Source organism: Ambystoma mexicanum, assembly GCF_040938575.1.
Source record: "Ambystoma mexicanum isolate Mex_15411 chromosome 12 unlocalized genomic scaffold, UKY_AmexF1_1 Mex_chr12_unloc.1, whole genome shotgun sequence".
In the NCBI taxonomy this organism is placed as follows: Eukaryota; Metazoa; Chordata; class Amphibia; order Caudata; family Ambystomatidae; genus Ambystoma; species Ambystoma mexicanum.
Genome location: NW_027182322.1, coordinates 12,211,766 through 12,231,121, shown reverse-complemented (window position 1 = coordinate 12,231,121; position 19,356 = coordinate 12,211,766). Strand labels below are relative to the sequence as shown.

At 35.8% G+C, this 19,356-nt stretch overlaps 22 non-coding genes across 22 annotated transcripts; all 22 read right to left on the bottom strand.

Annotated features, from left to right (window-relative positions):
- Positions 1 to 110: 110 nt before the first annotated feature.
- TRNAR-UCU (transfer RNA arginine (anticodon UCU)) lies at positions 111 to 200 on the bottom strand. The gene is given in 2 exon segments: positions 111 to 145; positions 164 to 200. It is a non-coding gene; the product is annotated as a tRNA-Arg (tRNA).
- Positions 201 to 1,158: 958 nt separating this feature from the next.
- TRNAR-UCU (transfer RNA arginine (anticodon UCU)) lies at positions 1,159 to 1,248 on the bottom strand. The gene is given in 2 exon segments: positions 1,159 to 1,194; positions 1,212 to 1,248. It is a non-coding gene; the product is annotated as a tRNA-Arg (tRNA).
- A 676-nt stretch (positions 1,249 to 1,924) lies between these two features.
- Positions 1,925 to 2,014, bottom strand: TRNAR-UCU (transfer RNA arginine (anticodon UCU)). The gene is given in 2 exon segments: positions 1,925 to 1,960; positions 1,978 to 2,014. It is a non-coding gene; the product is annotated as a tRNA-Arg (tRNA).
- Positions 2,015 to 2,690: 676 nt separating this feature from the next.
- On the bottom strand, positions 2,691 to 2,780 carry TRNAR-UCU (transfer RNA arginine (anticodon UCU)). Its single transcript is given in 2 exon segments — positions 2,691 to 2,726; positions 2,744 to 2,780. It is a non-coding gene; the product is annotated as a tRNA-Arg (tRNA).
- A 1,724-nt stretch (positions 2,781 to 4,504) lies between these two features.
- TRNAR-UCU (transfer RNA arginine (anticodon UCU)) lies at positions 4,505 to 4,594 on the bottom strand. The gene is given in 2 exon segments: positions 4,505 to 4,540; positions 4,558 to 4,594. It is a non-coding gene; the product is annotated as a tRNA-Arg (tRNA).
- A 670-nt stretch (positions 4,595 to 5,264) lies between these two features.
- TRNAR-UCU (transfer RNA arginine (anticodon UCU)) lies at positions 5,265 to 5,354 on the bottom strand. Its single transcript is given in 2 exon segments — positions 5,265 to 5,300; positions 5,318 to 5,354. It is a non-coding gene; the product is annotated as a tRNA-Arg (tRNA).
- Positions 5,355 to 6,030: 676 nt separating this feature from the next.
- Positions 6,031 to 6,120, bottom strand: TRNAR-UCU (transfer RNA arginine (anticodon UCU)). Its single transcript is given in 2 exon segments — positions 6,031 to 6,066; positions 6,084 to 6,120. It is a non-coding gene; the product is annotated as a tRNA-Arg (tRNA).
- Positions 6,121 to 6,796: 676 nt separating this feature from the next.
- Positions 6,797 to 6,886, bottom strand: TRNAR-UCU (transfer RNA arginine (anticodon UCU)). Its single transcript is given in 2 exon segments — positions 6,797 to 6,832; positions 6,850 to 6,886. It is a non-coding gene; the product is annotated as a tRNA-Arg (tRNA).
- Positions 6,887 to 7,561: 675 nt separating this feature from the next.
- On the bottom strand, positions 7,562 to 7,651 carry TRNAR-UCU (transfer RNA arginine (anticodon UCU)). The gene is given in 2 exon segments: positions 7,562 to 7,597; positions 7,615 to 7,651. It is a non-coding gene; the product is annotated as a tRNA-Arg (tRNA).
- Positions 7,652 to 8,313: 662 nt separating this feature from the next.
- TRNAR-UCU (transfer RNA arginine (anticodon UCU)) lies at positions 8,314 to 8,403 on the bottom strand. The gene is given in 2 exon segments: positions 8,314 to 8,349; positions 8,367 to 8,403. It is a non-coding gene; the product is annotated as a tRNA-Arg (tRNA).
- A 676-nt stretch (positions 8,404 to 9,079) lies between these two features.
- TRNAR-UCU (transfer RNA arginine (anticodon UCU)) lies at positions 9,080 to 9,169 on the bottom strand. Its single transcript is given in 2 exon segments — positions 9,080 to 9,115; positions 9,133 to 9,169. It is a non-coding gene; the product is annotated as a tRNA-Arg (tRNA).
- Positions 9,170 to 9,845: 676 nt separating this feature from the next.
- TRNAR-UCU (transfer RNA arginine (anticodon UCU)) lies at positions 9,846 to 9,935 on the bottom strand. Its single transcript is given in 2 exon segments — positions 9,846 to 9,881; positions 9,899 to 9,935. It is a non-coding gene; the product is annotated as a tRNA-Arg (tRNA).
- Positions 9,936 to 10,610: 675 nt separating this feature from the next.
- On the bottom strand, positions 10,611 to 10,700 carry TRNAR-UCU (transfer RNA arginine (anticodon UCU)). Its single transcript is given in 2 exon segments — positions 10,611 to 10,646; positions 10,664 to 10,700. It is a non-coding gene; the product is annotated as a tRNA-Arg (tRNA).
- Positions 10,701 to 12,142: 1,442 nt separating this feature from the next.
- On the bottom strand, positions 12,143 to 12,232 carry TRNAR-UCU (transfer RNA arginine (anticodon UCU)). The gene is given in 2 exon segments: positions 12,143 to 12,178; positions 12,196 to 12,232. It is a non-coding gene; the product is annotated as a tRNA-Arg (tRNA).
- A 676-nt stretch (positions 12,233 to 12,908) lies between these two features.
- Positions 12,909 to 12,998, bottom strand: TRNAR-UCU (transfer RNA arginine (anticodon UCU)). The gene is given in 2 exon segments: positions 12,909 to 12,944; positions 12,962 to 12,998. It is a non-coding gene; the product is annotated as a tRNA-Arg (tRNA).
- Positions 12,999 to 13,673: 675 nt separating this feature from the next.
- TRNAR-UCU (transfer RNA arginine (anticodon UCU)) lies at positions 13,674 to 13,763 on the bottom strand. The gene is given in 2 exon segments: positions 13,674 to 13,709; positions 13,727 to 13,763. It is a non-coding gene; the product is annotated as a tRNA-Arg (tRNA).
- A 676-nt stretch (positions 13,764 to 14,439) lies between these two features.
- TRNAR-UCU (transfer RNA arginine (anticodon UCU)) lies at positions 14,440 to 14,529 on the bottom strand. The gene is given in 2 exon segments: positions 14,440 to 14,475; positions 14,493 to 14,529. It is a non-coding gene; the product is annotated as a tRNA-Arg (tRNA).
- A 676-nt stretch (positions 14,530 to 15,205) lies between these two features.
- On the bottom strand, positions 15,206 to 15,295 carry TRNAR-UCU (transfer RNA arginine (anticodon UCU)). The gene is given in 2 exon segments: positions 15,206 to 15,241; positions 15,259 to 15,295. It is a non-coding gene; the product is annotated as a tRNA-Arg (tRNA).
- Positions 15,296 to 15,970: 675 nt separating this feature from the next.
- Positions 15,971 to 16,060, bottom strand: TRNAR-UCU (transfer RNA arginine (anticodon UCU)). The gene is given in 2 exon segments: positions 15,971 to 16,006; positions 16,024 to 16,060. It is a non-coding gene; the product is annotated as a tRNA-Arg (tRNA).
- A 1,442-nt stretch (positions 16,061 to 17,502) lies between these two features.
- Positions 17,503 to 17,592, bottom strand: TRNAR-UCU (transfer RNA arginine (anticodon UCU)). The gene is given in 2 exon segments: positions 17,503 to 17,538; positions 17,556 to 17,592. It is a non-coding gene; the product is annotated as a tRNA-Arg (tRNA).
- Positions 17,593 to 18,268: 676 nt separating this feature from the next.
- TRNAR-UCU (transfer RNA arginine (anticodon UCU)) lies at positions 18,269 to 18,358 on the bottom strand. Its single transcript is given in 2 exon segments — positions 18,269 to 18,304; positions 18,322 to 18,358. It is a non-coding gene; the product is annotated as a tRNA-Arg (tRNA).
- A 677-nt stretch (positions 18,359 to 19,035) lies between these two features.
- Positions 19,036 to 19,125, bottom strand: TRNAR-UCU (transfer RNA arginine (anticodon UCU)). Its single transcript is given in 2 exon segments — positions 19,036 to 19,071; positions 19,089 to 19,125. It is a non-coding gene; the product is annotated as a tRNA-Arg (tRNA).
- Positions 19,126 to 19,356: the final 231 nt, after the last annotated feature.

The window sequence follows — 19,356 nt, the reverse complement described above, 5'->3', positions numbered from 1 at the left end:
TTAGATACATAGGTTCAACTTGGGTCAAATACTAAGATTAAAGCATCGGCCAAAAATAAACATTCCTCACATGCATAATGTTCCTTGTTTGAATTAGAAAGTAAAAAATGCGACTCTGGTGGGATTCGAACCCACAACCTTGGAATGATTTTGCCAATTCACTTAGAAGTCCAACGCGCTATCCATTGCGCCACAGAGCCAGATGAAAATTAACTTGCGTACATTAAGGGGTGATCGAAGTTTTGTCAATCCGGTGTTTACTTCACATCACATTATCAAGCCTTCTGGGACACATCAAAGAATGATTGTTTTCTGAAACATAAAATGTCTGTAACAAGAATCACACTTCTGTGTGAAACCTTGAACTGCACCTTTGTTCGCTTGGGGAGAAATTCAGAGAATAGGGTATTACAGTATTTTCTTGCCAAGTGAATAGGTTTGGACAACAATTCCATACCTTAATAAAAAAGAACTGGATAAAAAGTGCAGACATACAATTGGTTAACAATACAAAAACACAAATCCAGTCAATCCAGTGTTTACTTCACATCATATTATCAAGCCTTCTGGGATACAAGAAAGAATAATTGTTTTCTGAAACATAAAATGTCTGTAGAAGAATCACACTTCTGGGTGAAACCTTGAACTACACCTTTGTTCCTTTAGGGATAAATTCGGAGAATAGGGTATTACTGTATTTTCTTGCAAACTGAATACGTTTGGACAACAATTCCATACCTTAATAAAAAAGAACTGGATAAAAAGTGCAGCCATACAATTGGTTAACAATACAAAAACACAAAGAGAATATACCATAAATAGCTTTGAAAGAAGATTTTACTTTATATGTCGCTAGAAACAAATGTCTGAGTGTAGGGTGTCGTGTTTTTGGTCTATCTCATTTACAGCTATTATAAAGACAATGTTTCTGAAGGAAGGATACATTAGGAAAGTGCAAAGTTTTTGGCAGTGATGTTGTATTCCTTATGAGCAATATGTTCCTGTTGCAATGGAAGACAGACTGCTTTTGATTCAGTTGCATGTTGTATTAGATACATAGGTTCAACTTGGGTCAAATACTAAGATTAAAGCATCGGCCAAAAATAAACATTCCTCACATGCATAATGTTCCTTGTTTGAATAAGAAAGTAAAAAATACGACTCTGGTGGGATTCGAACCCACAACCTTTGAATGACTTTGCCAATTCTCTTAGAAGTCCAACACGCTATCCATTGCGCCACAGAGCCAGATGAAAATCAACTTGCGTACATTAAGGGATGATCGAAGTTTTGTCAATCCAGTGTTTACTTCACATCATATTATCAAGCCTTCTGGGATACAAGAAAGAATAATTGTTTTCTGAAACATAAAATGTCTGTAGAAGAATCACACTTCTGGTTGAAACCTTGAACTACACCTTTGTTCCTTTAGGGATAAATTCGGAGAATAGGGTATTACTGTATTTTCTTGCAAACTGAATACGTTTGGACAACAATTCCATACCTTAATAAAAAAGAACTGGATAAAAAGTGCAGCCATACAATTGGTTAACAATACAAAAACACAAAGAGAATATACCATAAATAGCTTTGAAAGAAGATTTTACTTTATATGTCGCTAGAAACAAATGTCTGAGTGTAGGGTGTCGTGTTTTTGGTCTATCTCATTTACAGCTATTATAAAGACAATGTTTCTGAAGGAAGGATACATTAGGAAAGTGCAAAGTTTTTGGCAGTGATGTTGTATTCCTTATGAGCAATATGTTCCTGTTGCAATGGAAGACAGACTGCTTTTGATTCAGTTGCATGTTGTATTAGATACATAGGTTCAACTTGGGTCAAATACTAAGATTAAAGCATCGGCCAAAAATAAACATTCCTCACATGCATAATGTTCCTTGTTTGAATAAGAAAGTAAAAAATACGACTCTGGTGGGATTCGAACCCACAACCTTTGAATGACTTTGCCAATTCTCTTAGAAGTCCAACACGCTATCCATTGCGCCACAGAGCCAGATGAAAATCAACTTGCGTACATTAAGGGATGATCGAAGTTTTGTCAATCCAGTGTTTACTTCACATCATATTATCAAGCCTTCTGGGATACAAGAAAGAATAATTGTTTTCTGAAACATAAAATGTCTGTAGAAGAATCACACTTCTGGGTGAAACCTTGAACTACACTTTTGTTCCTTTAGGGATAAATTCGGAGAATAGGGTATTACTGTATTTTCTTGCAAACTGAATACGTTTGGACAACAATTCCATACCTTAATAAAAAAGAACTGGATAAAAAGTGCAGCCATACAATTGGTTAACAATACAAAAACACAAAGAGAATATACCATACATAGCTTTGAAAGAAGATTTTACTTTATATGTCGCTAGAAACAAATGTCTGAGTGTAGGGTGTCGTGTTTTTGGTCTATCTCATTTACAGCTATTATAAAGACAATGTTTCTGAAGGAAGGATACATTAGGAAAGTGCAAAGTTTCTGACAGTGATGTTGTATTGCTTATGAGCAATATGTTCCTGTTGCAATGGAAGGCAGACTGCTTTTGATTCAGTTGCATGCTGTATTAGATACATAGGTTCAACTTGGGTCAAATACTAAGATTAAAGCATCGGCCAAAAATAAACATTCCTCACATGCATAATGTTCCTTGTTTGAATAAGAAAGTAAAAAATACGACTCTGGTGGGATTCGAACCCACAACCTTTGAATGACTTTGCCAATTCACTTAGAAGTCCAACGCGCTATCCATTGCGCCACAGAGCCAGATGACAATCAACTTGCGTACATCAGGGGATGATCGAGGTTTTGTCAATCCAGTGTTTACTTCACATCATATTATCAAGCCTTCTGGGATACAAGAAAGAATAATTGTTTTCTGAAACATAAAATGTCTGTAGAAGAATCACACTTCTGGGTGAAACCTTGAACTACACCTTTGTTCCTTTAGGGATAAATTCGGAGAATAGGGTATTACTGTATTTTCTTGCAAACTGAATACGTTTGGACAACAATTCCATACCTTAATAAAAAAGAACTGGATAAAAAGTGCAGCCATACAATTGGTTAACAATACAAAAACACAAAGAGAATATACCATAAATAGCTTTGAAAGAAGATTTTACTTTATATGTCGCTAGAAACAAATGTCTGAGTGTAGGGTGTCGTGTTTTTGGTCTATCTCATTTACAGCTATTATAAAGACAATGTTTCTGAAGGAAGGATACATTAGGAAAGTGCAAAGTTTCTGGCAGTGATGTTGTATTGCTTATGAGCAATATGTTCCTGTTGCAATGGAAGGCAGACTGCTTTTGATTCAGTTGCATGCTGTATTAGATACATAGGTTCAACTTGGGTCAAATACTAAGATTAAAGCATCGGCCAAAAATAAACATTCCTCACATGCATAATGTTCCTTGTTTGAATTAGAAAGTAAAAAATGCGACTCTGGTGAGATTCGAACCCACAACCTTGGAATGATTTTGCCAATTCACTTAGAAGTCCAACGCGCTATCCATTGCGCCACAGAGCCAGATGAAAATTAACTTGCGTACATTAAGGGGTGATCGAAGTTTTGTCAATCCGGTGTTTACTTCACATCACATTATCAAGCCTTCTGGGACACATCAAAGAATGATTGTTTTCTGAAACATAAAATGTCTGTAACAAGAATCACACTTCTGTGTGAAACCTTGAACTGCACCTTTGTTCGCTTGGGGAGAAATTCAGAGAATAGGGTATTACAGTATTTTCTTGCCAAGTGAATAGGTTTGGACAACAATTCCATACCTTAATAAAAAAGAACTGGATAAAAAGTGCAGACATACAATTGGTTAACAATACAAAAACACAAATCCAGTCAATCCAGTGTTTACTTCACATCATATTATCAAGCCTTCTGGGATACAAGAAAGAATAATTGTTTTCTGAAACATAAAATGTCTGTAGAAGAATCACACTTCTGGGTGAAACCTTGAACTACACCTTTGTTCCTTTAGGGATAAATTCGGAGAATAGGGTATTACTGTATTTTCTTGCAAACTGAATACGTTTGGACAACAATTCCATACCTTAATAAAAAAGAACTGGATAAAAAGTGCAGCCATACAATTGGTTAACAATACAAAAACACAAAGAGAATATACCATAAATAGCTTTGAAAGAAGATTTTACTTTATATGTCGCTAGAAACAAATGTCTGAGTGTAGGGTGTCGTGTTTTTGGTCTATCTCATTTACAGCTATTATAAAGACAATGTTTCTGAAGGAAGGATACATTAGGAAAGTGCAAAGTTTCTGGCAGTGATGTTGTATTGCTTATGAGCAATATGTTCCTGTTGCAATGGAAGGCAGACTGCTTTTGATTCAGTTGCATGCTGTATTAGATACATAGGTTCAACTTGGGTCAAATACTAAGATTAAAGCATCGGCCAAAAATAAACATTCCTCACATGCATAATGTTCCTTGTTTGAATAAGAAAGTAAAAAATGCAACTCTGGTGGGATTCGAACCCACAACCTTTGAATGACTTTGCAAATTCACTTAGAAGTCCAACGCGCTATCCATTGCGCCACAGAGCCAGATAAATATCAACTTGCGTACTAATGATCAAAGTTTTGTCAATCCAGTGTTTACTTCACATCATATTATCAAGCCTTCTGGGATACAAGAAAGAATAATTGTTTTCTGAAACATAAAATGTCTGTAGAAGAATCACACTTCTGGGTGAAACCTTGAACTACACCTTTGTTCCTTTAGGGATAAATTCGGAGAATAGGGTATTACTGTATTTTCTTGCAAACTGAATACGTTTGGACAACAATTCCATACCTTAATAAAAAAGAACTGGATAAAAAGTGCAGCCATACAATTGGTTAACAATACAAACACACAAAGAGAATATACCATAAATAGCTTTGAAAGAAGATTTTACTTTATATGTCGCTAGAAACAAATGTCTGAGTGTAGGGTGTCGTGTTTTTGGTCTATCTCATTTACAGCTATTATAAAGACAATGTTTCTGAAGGAAGGATACGTTAGGAAAGTGCAAAGTTTCTGGCAGTGATGTTGTATTGCTTATGAGCAATATGTTCCTGTTGCAATGGAAGGCAGACTGCTTTTGATTCAGTTGCATGCTGTATTAGATACATAGGTTCAACTTGGGTCAAATACTAAGATTAAAGCATCGGCCAAAAATAAACATTCCTCACATGCATAATGTTCCTTGTTTGAATAAGAAAGTAAAAAATAGGACTCTGGTGGGATTCGAACCCACAACCTTTGAATGACTTTGCCAATTCTCTTAGAAGTCCAACGCGCTATCCATTGCGCCACAGAGCCAGTTGAAAATCAACTTGCGTACATTAAGGGATGATCGAAGTTTTGTCAATCCAGTGTTTACTTCACATCATATTATCAAGCCTTCTGGGATACAAGAAAGAATAATTGTTTTCTGAAACATAAAATGTCTGTAGAAGAATCACACTTCTGGGTGAAACCTTGAACTACACCTTTGTTCCTTTAGGGATAAATTCGGAGAATAGGGTATTACTGTATTTTCTTGCAAACTGAATACGTTTGGACAACAATTCCATACCTTAATAAAAAAGAACTGGATAAAAAGTGCAGACATACAATTGGTTAACAATACAAAAACACAAAGAGAATATACCATAAATAGCTTTGAAAGAAGATTTTACTTTATATGTCGCTAGAAACAAATGTCTGAGTGTAGGGTGTCGTGTTTTTGGTCTATCTCATTTACAGCTATTATAAAGACAATGTTTCTGAAGGAAGGATACGTTAGGAAAGTGCAAAGTTTCTGGCAGTGATGTTGTATTGCTTATGAGCAATATGTTCCTGTTGCAATGGAAGGCAGACTGCTTTTGATTCAGTTGCATGCTGTATTAGATACATAGGTTCAACTTGGGTCAAATACTAAGATTAAAGCATCGGCCAAAAATAAACATTCCTCACATGCATAATGTTCCTTGTTTGAATAAGAAAGTAAAAAATACGACTCTGGTGGGATTCGAACCCACAACCTTTGAATGACTTTGCCAATTCACTTAGAAGTCCAACGCGCTATCCATTGCGCCACAGAGCCAGTTGAAAATCAACTTGCGTACATTAAGGGATGATCGAAGTTTTGTCAATCCAGTGTTTACTTCACATCATATTATCAAGCCTTCTGGGATACAAGAAAGAATAATTGTTTTCTGAAACATAAAATGTCTGTAGAAGAATCACACTTCTGGGTGAAACCTTGAACTACACCTTTGTTCCTTTAGGGATAAATTCGGAGAATAGGGTATTACTGTATTTTCTTGCAAACTGAATACGTTTGGACAACAATTCCATACCTTAATAAAATAGAACTGGATAAAAAGTGCAGCCATACAATTGGTTAACAATACAAAAACACAAAGAGAATATACCATAAATAGCTTTGAAAGAAGATTTTACTTTATATGTCGCTAGAAACAAATGTCTGAGTGTAGGGTGTCGTGTTTTTGGTCTATCTCATTTACAGCTATTATAAAGACAATGTTTCTGAAGGAAGGATACGTTAGGAAAGTGCAAAGTTTCTGGCAGTGATGTTGTATTGCTTATGAGCAATATGTTCCTGTTGCAATGGAAGGCAGACTGCTTTTGATTCAGTTGCATGCTGTATTAGATACATAGGTTCAACTTGGGTCAAATACTAAGATTAAAGCATCGGCCAAAAATAAACATTCCTCACATGCATAATGTTCCTTGTTTGAATAAGAAAGTAAAAAATGCGACTCTGGTGGGATTCGAACCCACAACCTTTGAATGACTTTGCCAATTCACTTAGAAGTCCAACGCGCTATCCATTGCGCCACAGAGCCAGATGAACATCAACTTGCGTACATTAAGGGATGATCGAAGTTTTGTCAATCCAGTGTTTACTTCACATCATATTATCAAGCCTTCTGGGATAAATGAAAGAATAATTGTTTTCTGAAACATAAAATGTCTGTAGAAGAATCACACTTCTGGGTGAAACCTTGAACTACACCTTTGTTCCTTTAGGGATAAATTCGGAGAATAGGGTATTACTGTATTTTCTTGCAAACTGAATACGTTTGGACAACAATTCCATACCTTAATAAAAAAGAACTGGATAAAAAGTGCAGCCATACAATTGGTTAACAATACAAAAACACAAAGAGAATATACCATAAATAGCTTTGAAAGAGGATTTTACTTTATATGTCGCTAGAAACAAATGTCTGAGTGTAGGGTGTCGTGTTTTTGGTCTATCTCATTTACAGCTATTATAAAGACAATGTTTCTGAAGGAAGGATACATTAGAAAGTGCAAAGTTTTTGGCAGTGATGTTGTATTCCTTATGAGCAATATGTTCCTGTTGCAATGGAAGGCAGACTGCTTTTGATTCAGTTGCATGCTGTATTAGATACATAGGTTCAACTTGGGTCAAATACTAAGATTAAAGCATCGGCCAAAAATAAACATTCCTCACATGCATAATGTTCCTTGTTTGAATAAGAAAGTAAAAAATACGACTCTGGTGGGATTCGAACCCACAACCTTTGAATGACTTTGCCAATTCACTTAGAAGTCCAACGCGCTATCCATTGCGCCACAGAGCCAGTTGAAAATCAACTTGCGTACATTAAGGGATGATCGAAGTTTTGTCAATCCAGTGTTTACTTCACATCATATTATCAAGCCTTCTGGGATACAAGAAAGAATAATTGTTTTCTGAAACATAAAATGTCTGTAGAAGAATCACACTTCTGGGTGAAACCTTGAACTACACTTTTGTTCCTTTAGGGATAAATTCGGAGAATAGGGTATTACTGTATTTTCTTGCAAACTGAATACGTTTGGACAACAATTCCATACCTTAATAAAAAAGAACTGGATAAAAAGTGCAGCCATACAATTGGTTAACAATACAAAAACACAAAGATAGCTTTGAAAGAAGATTTTACTTTATATGTCGCTAGAAACAAATGTCTGAGTGTAGGGTGTCGTGTTTTTGGTCTATCTCATTTACAGCTATTATAAAGACAATGTTTCTGAAGGAAGGATACATTAGGAAAGTGCCAAGTTTCTGGCAGTGATGTTGTATTCCTTATGAGCAATATGTTCCTGTTGCAATGGAAGGCAGACTGCTTTTGATTCAGTTGCATGCTGTATTAGATACATAGGTTCAACTTGGGTCAAATACTAAGATTAAAGCATCGGCCAAAAATAAACATTCCTCACATGCATAATGTTCCTTGTTTGAATAAGAAAGTAAAAAATACGACTCTGGTGGGATTCGAACCCACAACCTTTGAATGACTTTGCCAATTCTCTTAGAAGTCCAACGCGCTATCCATTGCGCCACAGAGCCAGTTGAAACTCAACTTGCGTACATTAAGGGATGATCGAAGTTTTGTCAATCCAGTGTTTACTTCACATCATATTATCAAGCCTTCTGGGATACAAGAAAGAATAATTGTTTTCTGAAACATAAAATGTCTGTAGAAGAATCACACTTCTGGGTGAAACCTTGAAATACACCTTTGTTCCTTTAGGGATAAATTCGGAGAATAGGGTATTACTGTATTTTCTTGCAAACTGAATACGTTTGGACAACAATTCCATACCTTAATAAAAAAGAACTGGATAAAAAGTGCAGACATACAATTGGTTAACAATACAAAAACACAAAGAGAATATACCATAAATAGCTTTGAAAGAAGATTTTACTTTATATGTCGCTAGAAACAAATGTCTGAGTGTAGGGTGTCGTGTTTTTGGTCTATCTCATTTACAGCTATTATAAAGACAATGTTTCTGAAGGAAGGATACGTTAGGAAAGTGCAAAGTTTCTGGCAGTGATGTTGTATTGCTTATGAGCAATATGTTCCTGTTGCAATGGAAGGCAGACTGCTTTTGATTCAGTTGCATGCTGTATTAGATACATAGGTTCAACTTGGGTCAAATACTAAGATTAAAGCATCGGCCAAAAATAAACATTCCTCACATGCATAATGTTCCTTGTTTGAATAAGAAAGTAAAAAATACGACTCTGGTGGGATTCGAACCCACAACCTTTGAATGACTTTGCCAATTCACTTAGAAGTCCAACGCGCTATCCATTGCGCCACAGAGCCAGTTGAAAATCAACTTGCGTACATTAAGGGATGATCGAAGTTTTGTCAATCCAGTGTTTACTTCACATCATATTATCAAGCCTTCTGGGATACAAGAAAGAATAATTGTTTTCTGAAACATAAAATGTCTGTAGAAGAATCACACTTCTGGGTGAAACCTTGAACTACACCTTTGTTCCTTTAGGGATAAATTCGGAGAATAGGGTATTACTGTATTTTCTTGCAAACTGAATACGTTTGGACAACAATTCCATACCTTAATAAAAAAGAACTGGATAAAAAGTGCAGCCATACAATTGGTTAACAATACAAAAACACAAAGAGAATATACCATAAATAGCTTTGAAAGAAGATTTTACTTTATATGTCGCTAGAAACAAATGTCTGAGTGTAGGGTGTCGTGTTTTTGGTCTATCTCATTTACAGCTATTATAAAGACAATGTTTCTGAAGGAAGGATACGTTAGGAAAGTGCAAAGTTTCTGGCAGTGATGTTGTATTGCTTATGAGCAATATGTTCCTGTTGCAATGGAAGGCAGACTGCTTTTGATTCAGTTGCATGCTGTATTAGATACATAGGTTCAACTTGGGTCAAATACTAAGATTAAAGCATCGGCCAAAAATAAACATTCCTCACATGCATAATGTTCCTTGTTTGAATAAGAAAGTAAAAAATGCGACTCTGGTGGGATTCGAACCCACAACCTTTGAATGACTTTGCCAATTCACTTAGAAGTCCAACGCGCTATCCATTGCGCCACAGAGCCAGATTAACATCAATTTGCGTACATTAAGGGATGATCGAAGTTTTGTCAATCCAGTGTTTACTTCACATCATATTATCAAGCCTTCTGGGATACAAGAAAGAATAATTGTTTTCTGAAACATAAAATGTCTGTAGAAGAATCACACTTCTGGGTGAAACCTTGAACTACACCTTTGTTCCTTTAGGGATAAATTCGGAGAATAGGGTATTACTGTATTTTCTTGCAAACTGAATACGTTTGGACAACAATTCCATACCTTAATAAAAAAGAACTGGATAAAAAGTGCAGCCATACAATAGGTTAACAATACAAAAACACAAAGAGAATATACCATAAATAGCTTTGAAAGAAGATTTTACTTTATATGTCGCTAGAAACAAATGTCTGAGTGTAGGGTGTCGTGTTTTTGGTCTATCTCATTTACAGCTATTATAAAGACAATGTTTCTGAAGGAAGGATACATTAGAAAGTGCAAAGTTTTTGGCAGTGATGTTGTATTCCTTATGAGCAATATGTTCCTGTTGCAATGGAAGGCAGACTGCTTTTGATTCAGTTGCATGCTGTATTAGATACATAGGTTCAACTTGGGTCAAATACTAAGATTAAAGCATCGGCCAAAAATAAACATTCCTCACATGCATAATGTTCCTTGTTTGAATAAGAAAGTAAAAAATACGACTCTGGTGGGATTCGAACCCACAACCTTTGAATGACTTTGCCAATTCACTTAGAAGTCCAACGCGCTATCCATTGCGCCACAGAGCCAGTTGAAAATCAACTTGCGTACATTAAGGGATGATCGAAGTTTTGTCAATCCAGTGTTTACTTCACATCATATTATCAAGCCTTCTGGGATACAAGAAAGAATAATTGTTTTCTGAAACATAAAATGTCTGTAGAAGAATCACACTTCTGGGTGAAACCTTGAACTACACCTTTGTTCCTTTAGGGATAAATTCGGAGAATAGGGTATTACTGTATTTTCTTGCAAACTGAATACGTTTGGACAACAATTCCATACCTTAATAAAAAAGAACTGGATAAAAAGTGCAGCCATACAATTGGTTAACAATACAAAAACACAAAGAGAATATACCATAAATAGCTTTGAAAGAAGATTTTACTTTATATGTCGCTAGAAACAAATGTCTGAGTGTAGGGTGTCGTGTTTTTGGTCTATCTCATTTACAGCTATTATAAAGACAATGTTTCTGAAGGAAGGATACGTTAGGAAAGTGCAAAGTTTCTGGCAGTGATGTTGTATTGCTTATGAGCAATATGTTCCTGTTGCAATGGAAGGCAGACTGCTTTTGATTCAGTTGCATGCTGTATTAGATACATAGGTTCAACTTGGGTCAAATACTAAGATTAAAGCATCGGCCAAAAATAAACATTCCTCACATGCATAATGTTCCTTGTTTGAATAAGAAAGTAAAAAATGTGACTCTGGTGGGATTCGAACCCGCAACCTTTGAATGACTTTGCCAATTCACTTAGAAGTCCAAAGCGCTATCCATTGCGCCACAGAGCCAGATGACAATCAACTTGCGTACATCAGGGGATGATCGAGGTTTTGTCAATCCAGTGTTTACTTCACATCATATTATCAAGCCTTCTGGGATACAAGAAAGAATAATTGTTTTCTGAAACATAAAATGTCTTTAGAAGAATCACACTTCTGGGTGAAACCTTGAACTACACCTTTGTTCCTTTAGGGATAAATTCGGAGAATAGGGTATTACTGTATTTTCTTGCAAACTGAATACGTTTGGACAACAATTCCATACCTTAATAAAAAAGAACTGGATAAAAAGTGCAGCCATACAATTGGTTAACAATACAAAAACACAAAGAGAATATACCATAAATAGCTTTGAAAGAAGATTTTACTTTATATGTCGCTAGAAACAAATGTCTGAGTGTAGGGTGTCGTGTTTTTGGTCTATCTCATTTACAGCTATTATAAAGACAATGTTTCTGAAGGAAGGATACATTAGGAAAGTGCAAAGTTTCTGGCAGTGATGTTGTATTCCTTATGAGCAATATGTTCCTGTTGCAATGGAAGGCAGACTGCTTTTGATTCAGTTGCATGCTGTATTAGATACATAGGTTCAACTTGGGTCAAATACTAAGATTAAAGCATCGGCCAAAAATAAACATTCCTCACATGCATAATGTTCCTTGTTTGAATAAGAAAGTAAAAAATACGACTCTGGTGGGATTCGAACCCACAACCTTTGAATGACTTTGCCAATTCACTTAGAAGTCCAACGCGCTATCCATTGCGCCACAGAGCCAGATGAAAATCAACTTGCGTACATTAAGGGGTGATCGAAGTTTTGTCAATCCAGTGTTTACTTCACATCATATTATCAAGCCTTCTGGGATACAAGAAAGAATAATTGTTTTCTGAAACATAAAATGTCTGCAGAAGAATCACACTTCTGGGTGAAACCTTGAACTACACCTTTGTTCCTTTAGGGATAGATTCGGAGAATAGGGTATTACTGTATTTTCTTGCAAACTGAATACGTTTGGACAACAATTCCATACCTTAATAAAAAAGAACTGGATAAAAAGTGCAGCCATACAATTGGTTAACAATACAAAAACACAAAGAGAATATACCATAAATAGCTTTGAAAGAAGATTTTACTTTATATGTCGCTAGAAACAAATGTCTGAGTGTAGGGTGTCGTGTTTTTGGTCTATCTCATTTACAGCTATTATAAAGACAATGTTTCTGAAGGAAGGATACGTTAGGAAAGTGCAAAGTTTCTGGCAGTGATGTTGTATTGCTTATGAGCAATATGTTCCTGTTGCAATGGAAGGCAGACTGCTTTTGATTCAGTTGCATGCTGTATTAGATACATAGGTTCAACTTGGGTCAAATACTAAGATTAAAGCATCGGCCAAAAATAAACATTCCTCACATGCATAATGTTCCTTGTTTGAATAAGAAAGTAAAAAATGCGACTCTGGTGGGATTCGAACCCACAACCTTTGAATGACTTTGCCAATTCACTTAGAAGTCCAACGCGCTATCCATTGCGCCACAGAGCCAGATGAACATCAACTTGCGTACATTAAGGGATGATCGAAGTTTTGTCAATCCAGTGTTTACTTCACATCATATTATCAAGCCTTCTGGGATAAATGAAAGAATAATTGTTTTCTGAAACATAAAATGTCTGTAGAAGAATCACACTTCTGGGTGAAACCTTGAACTACACCTTTGTTCCTTTAGGGATAAATTCGGAGAATAGGGTATTACTGTATTTTCTTGCAAACTGAATACGTTTGGACAACAATTCCATACCTTAATAAAAAAGAACTGGATAAAAAGTGCAGCCATACAATTGGTTAACAATACAAAAACACAAAGAGAATATACCATAAATAGCTTTGAAAGAGGATTTTACTTTATATGTCGCTAGAAACAAATGTCTGAGTGTAGGGTGTCGTGTTTTTGGTCTATCTCATTTACAGCTATTATAAAGACAATGTTTCTGAAGGAAGGATACATTAGAAAGTGCAAAGTTTTTGGCAGTGATGTTGTATTCCTTATGAGCAATATGTTCCTGTTGCAATGGAAGGCAGACTGCTTTTGATTCAGTTGCATGCTGTATTAGATACATAGGTTCAACTTGGGTCAAATACTAAGATTAAAGCATCGGCCAAAAATAAACATTCCTCACATGCATAATGTTCCTTGTTTGAATAAGAAAGTAAAAAATACGACTCTGGTGGGATTCGAACCCACAACCTTTGAATGACTTTGCCAATTCACTTAGAAGTCCAACGCGCTATCCATTGCGCCACAGAGCCAGTTGAAAATCAACTTGCGTACATTAAGGGATGATCGAAGTTTTGTCAATCCAGTGTTTACTTCACATCATATTATCAAGCCTTCTGGGATACAAGAAAGAATAATTGTTTTCTGAAACATAAAATGTCTGTAGAAGAATCACACTTCTGGGTGAAACCTTGAACTACACTTTTGTTCCTTTAGGGATAAATTCGGAGAATAGGGTATTACTGTATTTTCTTGCAAACTGAATACGTTTGGACAACAATTCCATACCTTAATAAAAAAGAACTGGATAAAAAGTGCAGCCATACAATTGGTTAACAATACAAAAACACAAAGAGAATATACCATAAATAGCTTTGAAAGAAGATTTTACTTTATATGTCGCTAGAAACAAATGTCTGAGTGTAGGGTGTCGTGTTTTTGGTCTATCTCATTTACAGCTATTATAAAGACAATGTTTCTGAAGGAAGGATACATTAGAAAAGTGCCAAGTTTCTGGCAGTGATGTTGTATTGCTTATGAGCAATATGTTCCTGTTGCAATGGAAGGCAGACTGCTTTTGATTCAGTTGCATGCTGTATTAGATACATAGGTTCAACTTGGGTCAAATACTAAGATTAAAGCATCGGCCAAAAATAAACATTCCTCACATGCATAATGTTCCTTGTTTGAATAAGAAAGTAAAAAATACGACTCTGGTGGGATTCGAACCCACAACCTTTGAATGACTTTGCCAATTCACTTAGAAGTCCAACGCGCTATCCATTGCGCCACAGAGCCAGTTGAAAATCAACTTGCGTACATTAAGGGATGATCGAAGTTTTGTCAATCCAGTGTTTACTTCACATCATATTATCAAGCCTTCTGGGATACAAGAAAGAATAATTGTTTTCTGAAACATAAAATGTCTGTAGAAGAATCACACTTCTGGGTGAAACCTTGAACTACACCTTTGTTCCTTTAGGGATAAATTCGGAGAATAGGGTATTACTGTATTTTCTTGCAAACTGAATACGTTTGGACAACAATTCCATACCTTAATAAAAAAGAACTGGATAAAAAGTGCAGCCATACAATTGGTTAACAATACAAAAACACAAAGAGAATATACCATAAATAGCTTTGAAAGAAGATTTTACTTTATATGTCGCTAGAAACAAATGTCTGAGTGTAGGGTGTCGTGTTTTTGGTCTATCTCATTTACAGCTATTATAAAGACAATGTTTCTGAAGGAAGGATACGTTAGGAAAGTGCAAAGTTTCTGGCAGTGATGTTGTATTGCTTATGAGCAATATGTTCCTGTTGCAATGGAAGGCAGACTGCTTTTGATTCAGTTGCATGCTGTATTAGATACATAGGTTCAACTTGGGTCAAATACTAAGATTAAAGCATCGGCCAAAAATAAACATTCCTCACATGCATAATGTTCCTTGTTTGAATAAGAAAGTAAAAAATGCGACTCTGGTGGGATTCGAACCCACAACCTTTGAATGACTTTGCCAATTCACTTAGAAGTCCAACGCGCTATCCATTGCGCCACAGAGCCAGATTAACATCAATTTGCGTACATTAAGGGATGATCGAAGTTTTGTCAATCCAGTGTTTACTTCACATCATATTATCAAGCCTTCTGGGATACAAGAAAGAATAATTGTTTTCTGAAACATAAAATGTCTGTAGAAGAATCACACTTCTGGGTGAAACCTTGAACTACACCTTTGTTCCTTTAGGGATAAATTCGGAGAATAGGGTATTACTGTATTTTCTTGCAAACTGAATACGTTTGGACAACAATTCCATACCTTAATAAAAAAGAACTGGATAAAAAGTGCAGCCATACAATAGGTTAACAATACAAAAACACAAAGAGAATATACCATAAATAGCTTTGAAAGAAGATTTTACTTTATATGTCGCTAGAAACAAATGTCTGAGTGTAGGGTGTCGTGTTTTTGGTCTATCTCATTTACAGCTATTATAAAGACAATGTTTCTGAAGGAAGGATACATTAGAAAGTGCAAAGTTTTTGGCAGTGATGTTGTATTCCTTATGAGCAATATGTTCCTGTTGCAATGGAAGGCAGACTGCTTTTGATTCAGTTGCATGCTGTATTAGATACATAGGTTCAACTTGGGTCAAATACTAAGATTAAAGCATCGGCCAAAAATAAACATTCCTCACATGCATAATGTTCCTTGTTTGAATAAGAAAGTAAAAAATACGACTCTGGTGGGATTCGAACCCACAACCTTTGAATGACTTTGCCAATTCACTTAGAAGTCCAACGCGCTATCCATTGCGCCACAGAGCCAGTTGAAAATCAACTTGCGTACATTAAGGGATGATCGAAGTTTTGTCAATCCAGTGTTTACTTCACATCATATTATCAAGCCTTCTGGGATACAAGAAAGAATAATTGTTTTCTGAAACATAAAATGTCTGTAGAAGAATCACACTTCTGGGTGAAACCTTGAACTACACCTTTGTTCCTTTAGGGATAAATTCGGAGAATAGGGTATTACTGTATTTTCTTGCAAACTGAATACGTTTGGACAACAATTCCATACCTTAATAAAAAAGAACTGGATAAAAAGTGCAGCCATACAATTGGTTAACAATACAAAAACACAAAGAGAATATACCATAAATAGCTTTGAAAGAAGATTTTACTTTATATGTCGCTAGAAACAAATGTCTGAGTGTAGGGTGTCGTGTTTTTGGTCTATCTCATTTACAGCTATTATAAAGACAATGTTTCTGAAGGAAGGATACGTTAGGAAAGTGCAAAGTTTCTGGCAGTGATGTTGTATTGCTTATGAGCAATATGTTCCTGTTGCAATGGAAGGCAGACTGCTTTTGATTCAGTTGCATGCTGTATTAGATACATAGGTTCAACTTGGGTCAAATACTAAGATTAAAGCATCGGCCAAAAATAAACATTCCTCACATGCATAATGTTCCTTGTTTGAATAAGAAAGTAAAAAATGTGACTCTGGTGGGATTCGAACCCGCAACCTTTGAATGACTTTGCCAATTCACTTAGAAGTCCAAAGCGCTATCCATTGCGCCACAGAGCCAGATGACAATCAACTTGCGTACATCAGGGGATGATCGAGGTTTTGTCAATCCAGTGTTTACTTCACATCATATTATCAAGCCTTCTGGGATACAAGAAAGAATAATTGTTTTCTGAAACATAAAATGTCTTTAGAAGAATCACACTTCTGGGTGAAACCTTGAACTACACCTTTGTTCCTTTAGGGATAAATTCGGAGAATAGGGTATTACTGTATTTTCTTGCAAACTGAATACGTTTGGACAACAATTCCATACCTTAATAAAAAAGAACTGGATAAAAAGTGCAGCCATACAATTGGTTAACAATACAAAAACACAAAGAGAATATACCATAAATAGCTTTGAAAGAAGATTTTACTTTATATGTCGCTAGAAACAAATGTCTGAGTGTAGGGTGTCGTGTTTTTGGTCTATCTCATTTACAGCTATTATAAAGACAATGTTTCTGAAGGAAGGATACATTAGGAAAGTGCAAAGTTTCTGGCAGTGATGTTGTATTCCTTATGAGCAATATGTTCCTGTTGCAATGGAAGGCAGACTGCTTTTGATTCAGTTGCATGCTGTATTAGATACATAGGTTCAACTTGGGTCAAATACTAAGATTAAAGCATCGGCCAAAAATAAACATTCCTCACATGCATAATGTTCCTTGTTTGAATAAGAAAGTAAAAAATACGACTCTGGTGGGATTCGAACCCACAACCTTTGAATGACTTTGCCAATTCACTTAGAAGTCCAACGCGCTATCCATTGCGCCACAGAGCCAGATGAAAATCAACTTGCGTACATTAAGGGGTGATCGAAGTTTTGTCAATCCAGTGTTTACTTCACATCATATTATCAAGCCTTCTGGGATACAAGAAAGAATAATTGTTTTCTGAAACATAAAATGTCTGCAGAAGAATCACACTTCTGGGTGAAACCTTGAACTACACCTTTGTTCCTTTAGGGATAGATTCGGAGAATAGGGTATTACTGTATTTTCTTGCAAACTGAATACGTTTGGACAACAATTCCATACCTTAATAAAAAAGAACTGGATAAAAAGTGCAGCCATACAATTGGTTAACAATACAAAAACACAAAGAGAATATACCATAAATAGCTTTGAAAGAAGATTTTACTTTATATGTCGCTAGAAACAAATGTCTGAGTGTAGGGTGTCGTGTTTTTGGTCTATCTCATTTACAGCTATTATAAAGACAATGTTTCTGAAGGAAGGATACATTAGGAAAGTGCAAAGTTTCTGGCAGTGATGTTGTATTCCTTATGAGCAATATGTTCCTGTTGCAATGGAAGGCAGACTGCTTTTGATTCAGTTGCATGCTGTATTAGATACATAGGTTCAACTTGGGTCAAATACTAAGATTAAAGCATCGGCCAAAAATAAACATTCCTCACATGCATAATGTTCCTTGTTTGAATAAGAAAGTAAAAAATGTGACTCTGGTGGGATTCGAACCCACAACCTTTGAATGACTTTGCCAATTCACTTAGAAGTCCAATGCGCTATCCATTGCGCCACAGAGCCAGATGAAAATTAACTTGCGTACATTAAGGGATGATCGAAGTTTTGTCAATCCGGTGTTTACTTCACATCACATTATCAAGCCTTCTGGGACACATCAAAGAATGATTGTTTTCTGAAACATAAAATGTCTGTAACAAGAATCACACTTCTGTGTGAAACCTTGAACTGCACCTTTGTTCGCTTGGGGAGAAATTCAGAGAATAGGGTATTACAGTATTTTCTTGCCAAGTGAATAGGTTTGGACAACAATTCCATACCTTAATAAAAAAGAGCTGGATAAAAAGTGCAGACATACAATTGGTTAACAATACAAAAACACAAAGAGAATATACCATAAATAGCTTTGAAAGAAGATTTTACTTTATATGTCGCTAGAAACAAATGTCTGAGTGTAGGGTGTCGTGTTTTTGGTCTATCTCATTTACAGCTATTATAAAGACAATGTTTCTGAAGGAAGGATACATTAGAAAAGTGCCAAGTTTCTGGTAGTGATGTTGTATTGCTTATGAGCAATATGTTCCTGTTGCAATGGAAGGCAGACTGCTTTTGATTCAGTTGCATGCTGTATTAGATACATAGGTTCAACTTGGGTCAAATACTAAGATTAAAGCATCGGCCAAAAATAAACATTCCTCACATGCATAATGTTCCTTGTTTGAATTAGAAAGTAAAGAATGCGACTCTGGTGGGATTCGAACCCACAACCTTTGAATGACTTTGCCAATTCACTTAGAAGTCCAACGCGCTTTCCATTGCGCCATAGAGCCAGATGAAATTCAACTTGCGTACATTAAGGGATGATCAAAGTTTTGTCAATTCAGTGTTTACTTCACATCATATTATCAAGCCTTCTGGGATACAAGAAAGAATAATTGTTTTCTGAAACATAAAATGTCTGTAGAAGAATCACACTTCTGGGTGAAACCTTGAACTACACTTTTGTTCCTTTAGGGATAAATTCGGAGAATAGGGTATTACTGTATTTTCTTGCAAACTGA